This window comes from Elephantulus edwardii, unplaced genomic scaffold, assembly GCF_000299155.1.
Source record: "Elephantulus edwardii isolate Elephantulus edwardi_28Jun2011 unplaced genomic scaffold, EleEdw1.0 scaffold00135, whole genome shotgun sequence".
Lineage (NCBI taxonomy): Eukaryota > Metazoa > Chordata > Mammalia > Macroscelidea > Macroscelididae > Elephantulus > Elephantulus edwardii.
This window is the reverse complement of record NW_006399885.1, coordinates 576,411-584,496: the sequence shown is the minus strand read 5'-3', so window position 1 is coordinate 584,496 and position 8,086 is coordinate 576,411. Positions and strand designations below refer to the sequence as shown.

Here is an 8,086-nt window from a genome sequence, read left to right as displayed (position 1 = left end):
ACTACTAAATGATCAGCAGCCAGGAAATAAAAAAACGTATTGTGGTGAAAGTCTGCTATTAGGGACCTCTCTAAAGTACTCAAGAGCAATGGTGTGTCTCTGGAGACTAAGGTGCGTCTGACACAGGCCATGTCTTTGTAATCACTTGCTATGCATCAGAGAGTTGGACAATGACCAAGGAGGATAGAAGAAGAATTGATGTCTTTGAGCTTTGGTGCTGGAGAAGAGTATTGAGTGTACCATGGACCGCCAAGAAAACAAACAGAGTCATCCTGGAGAGGGTTAAACCAGGCTGCTCCTTGGAGGCAGGGATTCTAGGGCTTCGTCTGACATACTTTGGACAAGTTGTAAGGCGGGACAGGTCCTTAGAGAGGGACATCATGCTTGGGAGGGTGGAGGGACAGCGCAGGAGGGGAAGACCCTCTATGAGGTGGATTGATTCAGTGACTGGGGTATTTGGGATGGGTGTGTCAGAGGCAGTGCGATTGGCACAGGATAGAGCAGGGTTTAGGGCTGTTGTACATAGGGTCGCTATGAATCACAAGCGACTCGACGGCACTTAACAACAACAACTATATGATCAAGAGCCAATGGTAATAAAGAAAGAACTCCAAGTTGCGTTGAAGGCACTGGCAAAAATTAGGCTCCAAGGGAGCTCTGGTGGCCTAGTGGCAAGAAGCTGCACTGCAATCCCAGAGGCTCACAGTTCGAATCCACCAGATGCTCTGCCGGGAAAGGAGGGACAATCTCCTCCTGTACCAGTCAGATCTGATTTGATGGTACACACACACACACAATAATTTTTTTAAAAAAGAAGGGTATCCTAATTTAAAAAAAAATTAGGCTCCAAGAATAGATGAGATATCAATTTACTTTCCTCAACTAACAGATAGCTACAGCCCTGGACATGCTCACCAATTTATACCCAGAAATTTGAAGGACAGCTACCTGACTGACTGATTGGAAGAGGCCTATATTTTTCCCCATTCCTAAGAAAAGTGGTCCAACAGAATATGGACATTTCAAATATCATTAATGTCACAGGCAAGCAAAATACTGCTTAAGATCATTAAAAATGGCTAAAATAGTACATAGATAGAGAATTTCCAGAACTTCAAGTTGGATTTAGAAGAGACCGTGACACCATGGATCTCATTCCTAATGTCAGATGGATCCTGGCTGAAAGCAAGAAGTACCAGAAGAATGTTTCCTTGTGCTTTATTGACTATGCAAAGACATTTTACTATGTGGATCATAAGAATTAATTTATGGTGAATCTTAGAACACATAATTGTGCTGATGCAGAATCTGAGATTGTGCAAACAGAGCAAGTGTTTAAAACTACATGGTTAAAGTTATGAAAGGTGTGTGTCAAAGGTGTATCCTTTCTTCACACCTATTTAATCTGTTGTTGTTCTTATTGTTATGTGCCATTGAGTTGCCTGAGACTGACAGCAACTCTATGTATAATATCTCTGAACTCTGCTCTATCCTGAGCCAGTCTCACTGACACATTTACTCCTATTACTCCAGTTACTGTGTCAATCCATCTCATCAGCTTCTTCCTCTCCTGCACTGTCCCGCCACCCTTCCAAGCATGATATTCTTCCCCAGGAACTGGTCCTTCTGGCCCACATGTCCAAAGCATGTGAGATGGAGCTTCAAAATCCTTGCTTCCAAGGAGCAGCCTTATTTCATCCCGATCTATGGTGTTGGAGAAGAGTATTGAATATACCATACGGACTGCTAAGAAAACGAACAAGTTTGTCCTGAAGAGGGTGAAACCAAGCTGCTCCTTGGAGGCAAGGATTCTGAAGCTTCGTCTGACATACTTTGGACATGTTGCAAGGAGGGAGCAGTCCTTGGAGAGGGAGGTTATGATTGGGAGGTTGGAGGGACAGCGCAGGAGAGGAAGACCCTCGATGAGATGGATTGATTCAGTGACTGGGGTTATGGGGGTAGGTGTGTCAGAGATAGTGAGATTGGCATGCACAGGATAGGGCAGAGTTTAGGGCTGTTGTGCATAGGATCGCTATGAGTCCTAGGCGACTTGACGGCACATAACGACAACAACCAGGATAAACATGTTTGTGCTCTTGGCTGTCTGTGGTATGTTCAGAACTCTTCTCCAGCACCACAGCTCAAAGGCAACAATTCTTCTTCCATCATTTTTGGTCATTGTCCAGCTCTCTGATGCATAGCAATTAATTGTTAAGGCCATAGCCTGAATCAGGCACACCTCGATCTCTAAATCTGACATCATTGCTCTTTAGCACTTTTGAGAGGTCCCTGATAGCAGCTTTCCCCAGAGCAATTAATCTTTTTATTTCTTGTCTGCTGGTGCCATTCAGTTCAGGAGGCTGGACTTTATGAAAAGGAATGTGGCATCAGGATTGGAGAAAGACTCATCAACAACTTACATTATGCAGATGACACAACCTTGCTTGCTGAAAGTGAGGAGGACTTGAAGTGTTTACTGCAGAAGATCAAACTACAGCTATTATTATGTATTGTTTCTCAATGTTAAGAAAACAAAAATTCTTACCATTGGACCAATAACATCATGATAGATGGAAGAAAGGTTGAAACTGTCAATGACTTCATCTTACTTGGATCCACTACATACAGTTTGTATAAGTGATCAGGAGATCAGAAGATGTGTTGCATTGGGATAGTCTACTCTAAGGGATGTCTCCAAGTTATTGAGGAGCAATGACTAAAACACCCTCCAGGAAATTAGAACTTCCCTGTACCCACTAATGAGTTCCAAAGATCATCACACCCCAGATGTGCCCCAATACAGGTTCCAGTACCTCTTCTTAACCCGCTACTTCATAGGGTAGTAAAACAGAAGAGTACCTTGTGTGATTCAGGTCATAATCTTTCTAATCACTTGCTATACATCTGAGAGCTGGACAATGAATAGATATGATAGAAGAAGAACTGACGCCTTTGAGCTGTGGTGCTGGTGAAGAGCACTGAAATGCCATGGATGGCCAAGAGAACAAACAGATATGTCTTGCAAAGGGTGCAGCTGGAGTGCTCTTTGGAGGTAAGAATGATGCGGCTTCACCTGACATACTTTGGGCATGTTGATAAGAGGTGCTATTCCTTGGAGAAGGACATGAAGCTAGGAAGTGTGGAGGGTCAACAAAGGAGAGGAAAACTCTCAACCAGGAGGACTGCTGCAATGGGTTCTGTGTGTCAGGAAGTATAAGGATAGAGCAAGGTTCAAATCTTTTGTTCATAGGGTCACTATGAGTAGTACTCGACTCGATGACATCTAACTACAACAACAACAACAACTTTGTGGGAGTGCACGTCAGTTTTCATTAAGAAAATCTGAGGGAAAAAATATTAAAAAAAAAAAAGAAACCTCTGAGGAACGCTACAGAGCACCTCAGCAGATTATCCTCAATCCAGTAAGGTATTTGAATGAACCACCAAGGTGTCTAGCCTAATATGGCTTTAAGTACTCTTGTCTAATTGTTGCACCCTCAATGAGTAAAATCATATCTAAGGCGCAAGGCAGACATAAACATCACCTATTTGTCTTGCAACCTAACCTGCCCTCAAGGGATACTCAAATGCCTTCACAAGATTTGGCCTAGGACCATCAGCAGGACCAGTTAAAAACTCTAAGATAATCATTTAGAGGAATGAAATCAACCTAATTTAAACTTGTTAACTTTACTAAGGTAGCTTGAGTAATTAAGGAAAAAGAAAACCCTGCTATGTTTAAAAATAGGATTACCAAAGCAATAAGAGGTGTGCAAATTTGAGCCTAAATTCCTGTAAAAAACGGTAATGTCCATTTTTATGACTAACTTTGCTCTAAATAGTTGTAGAAAACTGCAAAAGGCAGCATTAAGACTTCAAGCCAACCTAGACCTTTTGAAGTCTCAACCACTATCTTTAACAACAGTGACAATGTAAAGATATCAGGGAGGGACTGAGTCAAAGAGCAAACTCCTTACCTTAACTACACAAGGCATTCAGGAAAGCTGTTGCCTCAGATCATCCCAAAAAGGCTCAAAAGTAAGTGTTTTGATTGTGGGAAGCCAAAACACTGAATGCCTAACTAGGGCAGGCATTCCCAGCAAAGGCCTCCCATCAATCTATGCTCCTAACATAATGGAGTTTGGGCATTGGGTGTGTGATTTCCCTGTGTTCTGAAAGAAGTACGTTGGACGTCACCAAGCCCTTCTGGCAAGAAAGGCAGAAGACTATATAAAGACCTGCGCCCTGTAGCAGCTCCCACCTGGACCACCAATATCTCATACCAGGAGCCTTGCTCAGGTGACTCTAGATGTGACCAGTGAAGATGTTAAATTTTAACTAACATAGAAACCACTCACTTAAGGCCTTTGAAAGTCCCTTGTCCCAAGCCTAAAGACTCATAGTCAGAACAGATGGTCAGTTAACCAAAAGGTAAAGACTCTCTTCTTGTCTTGCTACTAGAAAAGAATGTTAACCACATCGGCTCCCAAAGATTGAATCTTATAATTACAGGGAAGGAAAGCCTATTCTCCAGACAAGCCAGATGAATAAAGGTTCTTTTGCACTACACCTCAGACTGTTGTTATTGTTGTTGTGTTGTTGACCCTCCAGCGGATTTTCAGAAGCAAATAATTGCATGGGAGGAGACTACCTATCCTTCTCTCACAGAGCAGCCGGTGTATTCGAACTGTTTCCCTTTGGGATTACAGTGCAGTTTCTTGCCACTACTCCACCAGAGGTCCCTCACATCAGCTTGCTTCTTTAAATAATCCTTATACTACTCTTTAATGAAAACTGGACAATGACTAGGGATGATAGAAGGAGAATTGATGCTTTTAAGCTGTGGTGTTGGGGAAGAGTATTGAATATACCACGGACTGCTAGGAGAACAAACAGGTTCTGCCTTGAAAGGGTGAAACCAAGCTGCTCTTTGGAGGCAAGGATTCTAAAGCTCTGTCTGACATACTTTGGACATGTTGCAAGGAAGGACCAGTCCTTGGAGAGAAACATCATGGAGGGTGGAGGGACAGCATAAGAAAGGAAGATCCTCAATGAGGTGGATTGACTCCGTGACTAGGGTAATGGGGGTAGGTTAGAAGAAACAGTAAGTTTGGCTCAGAATAGAGCAGGGCTCAGAACTGTTGTACATAGTGTTTCTATGAGTCATAAGCAACTTGACGGCATGTAACAATATTCACTCTTTAATGGTACCAATCTTATTGCTACCCTTTTATGTTAATGACCATAGATAGATTCTTTGATTTCAATATCAACATTCTGACTAACAAACCTAAGCTCTCAAATCTATCAGTGGCTACCTGATTCTTGGGGTTGTTGGTTACAAACTTGGAGTTAAGACTCATGTTTGTTCCTCAGTATAGGACCAGTCATAACAATTTGCCTCCTACATATGACTTATTTTGAACAAATTACTTATTTCAACAAACAGATGTAGCCCTGGATGTGTTCACCAGATTGTGCCAAGAAATCTGAAGGACAACTACCTGGCCAACTGACTGGAAGAGGAGATCCATACTTGTTCCCTTTTCCAAAAAAGGTTATCCAACATAATGTGAAAATTCTCCAACAACACCTACAATTTCACATGCAAACAAAATCTTTGTGAAGGTTATACAAGAATGACTAGAACAGTACATCAATAGAGAACTTCCAGAAATACAAACTGGGTTTAAAAGAGGCTGTGGCACTAGTTATATCATTACTGCTGCCAGATAGATCTTGGTTGAAAATCCCAGAAGAATGTCTATTTGTGCTTTATCAACTATGTAAAGGCATTTGACTACGTAAATCACAACAAGTTGTGGCTAACATTGAGAAGAATGGGAATCCCAGAGCACCTCACTGTACTCCTAAAAAACCTATACCTGGTGGCAAGGACAGAATCCCTGGGAGTCAAAGTGCCTGTATCTCTTTGCTCAAATGCTCGTCTTGGTATCTGCAGCACCTTCCTTCCACTGCTTCCCTGAGTGAACTGGCCCCCCTAGAAATTCACCATGTCTATTAGAAAGATTCAAGCTAGAGAGACCTTTGACCCCCGTGGAAATCCCACTGTTGAGGTTGATCTTTATGCCGCAAAAGGTCTCTTCAGAGCTGCTGTGCCCAGTGGTAGGTACATCAGCTGGTACCTATGAGGTTCTGGAGCTCTGGGACAATGATAAGACTCAGTATCTGGGGAGAGGCTTCTCATAGGCTGTTGAAGACATCGATAAAACTATTGCACCTGCCTGGTTGGCAAGAAACTGAATGTTGAGGAACAGGAGAAAATTGACAAGCTAATGATTGAGATGGATGGAACTGAGAATAAATCAAAATTTTGTGTCAATTTCATTGTGGGCGTGTCTCTTGCTGTCTACAAGACTGGAGCCCTTGAGAAGAGAGTCCCACTGTATTGGCACATTGCCGACTTTGCCTGTAATTCCAAAGTCATTCTGCTAGCTCCCGCTTTCAATGTGATCAACGGTGGCTCTCATGCTGGCAACAAGGTGGCTATGCAGGAGTTCATGATCCTTCCTGTCGTAGCAGCAAGCTTCAAAGAAGCCATGCACATCGGGGCTGAGATTTACCACAACTTGAAGAACGTCATCAAGGACAAGTACAGCAAGGATGCCACCAATGTGGGGAATGAAGGTGGCTTTATCCCTAACATCCTGGAGAACAAAGCAGCCCTCGAACTGCTGAAGACTGCGATTGGAAAAGCTGGCTAAACTGACAAGGTGGTGATCGGCATGGACATTGGTGCCTAGAGTTCTTCCGATCTGGGAAGTACGATCTGGACTTTAAGTCTCCTGAGATGACCCCAGCAGGTACATCTCACCTGACCAGCTGGGAGACCTGTGCAAGTCCTTCATCAGGGACTACTCAGTGGTGTCTATCGAAGATCCCTTTGACCAGGATGCCTGGAGCGCCTGGACAAAGTTCTCTGCCAGTTCAAAGATGATCTCACAGTGACCAAGCCCAAACAAATTGCTAAGGCTGTGAATGAGAAGTCCTGCAACTGCCATCTGCTCAAAGTTAACCAGATCGGCTCTGTGACCGAGTCTCTTCAGGTGTGCAAGCTGGCCCAGTTCAATGATTGGAGTGTCATGGTTCTGGAGAAACCGAGGATACCTTGATTGCTGACCTGGTATTGGGATTCTGCACTGGCCGATCAAGACAGGTGCACCTTACCTATCCGAGCGCTTGGCCAAATACAACCAAATCCTCAGAACTGAAGAGGAGCTGGGCAGCGAGGCTCAGTTTGCTGGCCAGAAATTCAGAAATCCTCTCACCAACTAAGCTCTGGGTAGCCAGTTTCCTAGTCAGGTAATTAGAGCTCTGTTCCTGATGCAAGTGGCAGCTCCAGGCATCAGACCAGGACAACAGGGCCTCTGGTAGTTAACTTCCTTTCCCATTCCTGGTCATGTTCTTACTGCTTCATTGGAGCTGCTCCCAAAGCCAAGTTTGATCATCTGGAACGTGGTTGGGAACTCTAGATTTGTCATCATGTGAGCAGCCCAAATCATTGTTTTTCTCACTGTGTTTCCACTGGATCATGGGCTATGTGTACCATGATGTGATCCCCAAGATGTCAACAGGCAACATCTTCAGTGGTTTTATGCACAAAATAAAAAACATCAGTATCCCCTAAAAATTAATAATAATAAAAACCCCTTATACCAAGAAGCTATTGCCTGAACAGAGTAAGAGAACACTGCATGGTTCAAAATCCAGAAAGGAGTATGTCATCCTTTCTCCAGATCTCTTCAATCTATATGTAGAACATATCATCCTGGAGGCTAAATTTCATGAAGAAGAAATGTGGCATAAGAATTGGAGAATCATCAATAACCTTACTTGCAGAAAATGAGGACGACTTGAAGCGTTTGCTGCAGAAGAAAAGCAGCCTGCAATATGGATTGCATCTCAACATTAAGAAAACAAAGATTGGGGTGGGGGTAAGACTGAGAAAAACGGCATTGAAGTCTATGGGGGAGAGAATAGTCTAAAAGTATCGTAGGAGTATGCAATGAGGGTTGCAGAGTGGATTATATTTGGGGGTAGGGGGTGGGGTTTGGGGAGGTGCGGG

General features: G+C 43.3%; 1 pseudogene; it reads left to right on the top strand.

Moving 5' to 3' along the window:
- Positions 1–6,014: 6,014 nt before the first annotated feature.
- LOC102858665 lies at positions 6,015–7,296 on the top strand (annotated as a pseudogene).
- Positions 7,297–8,086: the final 790 nt, after the last annotated feature.